This window comes from Otolemur garnettii, unplaced genomic scaffold (assembly GCF_000181295.1).
Source record: "Otolemur garnettii isolate 467f Iridium unplaced genomic scaffold, OtoGar3 scaffold00276, whole genome shotgun sequence".
NCBI classification, from domain to species: domain Eukaryota; kingdom Metazoa; phylum Chordata; class Mammalia; order Primates; family Galagidae; genus Otolemur; species Otolemur garnettii.
The window spans coordinates 220,207-222,970 of NW_003852671.1; positions in this window are offsets into that span (position 1 = coordinate 220,207).

Consider the following 2,764-nt stretch of genomic DNA (forward strand, 5'->3'; position numbering starts at 1 on the left):
TAGTTTCAATGAAACATGATATTTTTTTCATTTTTACTAATTATATACCTGTTAAAGGTCATTTGTTTCAGTGTTAAATCCTCCATTCAAATGTTTGGTATCTTTCTTATTGTACGTGAAATCCCACTATGAACCCAGATACATTTAAGCAACTTGAAAGACTGAGATTCTTAGGCTGGGTGCAGTGACTCATGCCTTCTAGCACTCTAGGATGCGGAGGTGGATAGATTGCTTGAGCTCAGGAGTTCAAGATCAGCCTGAGCAAGAGTGAGACCCTGTCTCTTGCAAGCTGTGATGCCATGACTCTCTACCTAGGGCAACAGCTTGAGGCTCTAGCTCAAAAAACTAAATAAATAAATAAATAATAAGGATTGTAGGTCAGTCCCTAGGGTATTTTACCAGCAATTTACAGGTGGTTAGTGAAAAGACAGCTTTACTTCATGACTCCAAGTTTAGTGGGCTAAAACAATTACCTGATAAGCTTTTAGCTTCTCTACTTATTTTAGAAAGACATCATTATAAAAAGGAAATGGTACAACTTTTAGAGTCAGTTAATAGAATCTTGATTCTACCATCAACTAGCTGTGTGTCCTAGCATAAATTAACACATCTTTCTGAATCTTTGTCACTTTATATATAAAATAAGAGCAATAAGATTTATTTCAAGGCTGGGTGGGGTGACTCATGCCTGTAAGCCCAGCACTCTGGGAGGCCGAGTGAGAAGTATCCTTTAAGCTCAGGAGTTCAAGACCAGCCTGAGCAAGAGTGAGACCCCCATCTCCACCAAAAATAGAAAAAGTAGCCAGGCTTGGTGGTGGGTGCCTGTAGTCCCAGCTACTCAGGAGACTAAGGCAAGGGGATCACCTGAATCCAAGAGTTCAAGGTTGCTATGAGCTGGGACGCCATAGCACTCTACCCAGGGCACAAAGTGAGATTCTGTCTCCAAAAAAAAAAGAAAGAAAAGAAAAGTATAAAACACTGTCCCCCAAATCTTAAAGCTCTTCTTAATGAGGATCTTGGTCTTTGTGTTTCCTCCAACTGACATCCTCACTGCCCTGTACTCCTGAGTACACATGCAAATAATTCTGAAGACACACAAATGGTGCTGGTTTCCCAAAGGGCAATAGATGGTCTACTCAAAACAAGAAAGGCTTCGGGCAGCACCTGTGGCTCAGTGAGTAGGGCTCCGGACCCAGATACCTAGAGTGGCAGGTTCAAACCCTGCCTCAGCCAAACTGCAACAAAAAAATAGCTGGGTGTTGTGGCAGGCACCTGTAGTCCCAGATATCAGGAGCCTGAGGCAGGAGAATCACTTATGCCCAGACTTGGAAGTTGCTGTGAGCCATGATTCCACAGCACTCTATCAAGGGTGATAAAGTAAGACTATGTCTCTAAAAAAAAAGAAGAAGAAAAAAAGAAAGACTTTCTCTGCATATGGCAGTAGAGAAACCACAGGAGAAGCTAGGGCTTGGCAACACCCAAACTATTTACTATCCCTAAGCCAGAGGGACATGACAAATGTCTAAGTTTTTCTGATCTATATAATTCAGCGAACAATTCACCCCTGAGATGGAGCACGTTCTTCTAGATAAGAGTATCTTCCACCACTGTTCTTTTGGTCATTTTCCTTAGAAACTAGAACTAAAGAGGGATTAACTGCCACAGTGAGAACATGCTTCAGACATCTGAGTACCAACATGGCTCTGGAAACTCCACAGACAACTTAGGACCAGAAAATTACTTGATGATAGGATGTTTATCTTGGCCACACCACAGAATGCAGAAAACCCCAAAGGCAAGATTTTAGGGCAAAGGACATTGAAGCTGTAGTCATCCCCAAGTACTCAAAGGAATAAGGCCCAGAGATGCTCAAAAATCAGAGCTTCACTCAAATGTTGCAGGAAATAATTGGATTAGATGCATTACAAATTCTTCCAATCCTGAGAACCCATGTTTCTTTCATTCTGTGCAATTTCATCTGAACATCCTATGGAGCTTGGATTTGAACGTAGAAATATCTGGCTTCCAAGTCCAAACATAGCTACTGCTCTTTGAACATGACAACAGAGCTGAGTTTTCAGTTTGACTTACAGTAATTCTAAAAACCTGAGTTCCTAGCCCTTGGTAATGGCTTGCTCCAACATGTAGCATCAAACCACTTTTCAATTGGAAATGAAAGAATTGACTGACTGAGTCAGATAGCAAAGAGAAATCCTGCAAACAGACAGAAAGAATGATGACCTTCCTTGAAAACCTCAAGAAGGTGGTGGAAAAACATGTGGTCTAGAAACTTAAGGCTTTAAGGAAAAATAGATATGAAAACAAGGTCAGAATGAACCTATCAAAGTTTTTATGTATACACTTCATAGTCACTAAATTAAATAGAAAGCACACTGAGTAAGAAGAATATCAGGAACTTACATATCTTTAAATGTAAGATATCTTTTTTGTGACAGAGTCCTGCTCTGTCACCCAGGCTAGAGTGCAGTGGTATCATCATAGCTCATTACAACCTCAAACTCCTGGGCTCAAGTAATTCTTCTTCTCAGCCTCCCAAAGCAATGAGATTACAGGTGTGAGCCACTACACTCAGCCAAATTTAAGACACATAGAATCTTGATTTTGCCATCAACTAGCTGTTTGTCCTTGCATAAATTAACTGTTGAATAGTTATTTCTATTTACCATTTACTCCTTGCAAGAAGTTTTTTAGACTTTTATCTCCTTTGTAGTTTCAATGAAACATGATATTTTTTTCATTTTTA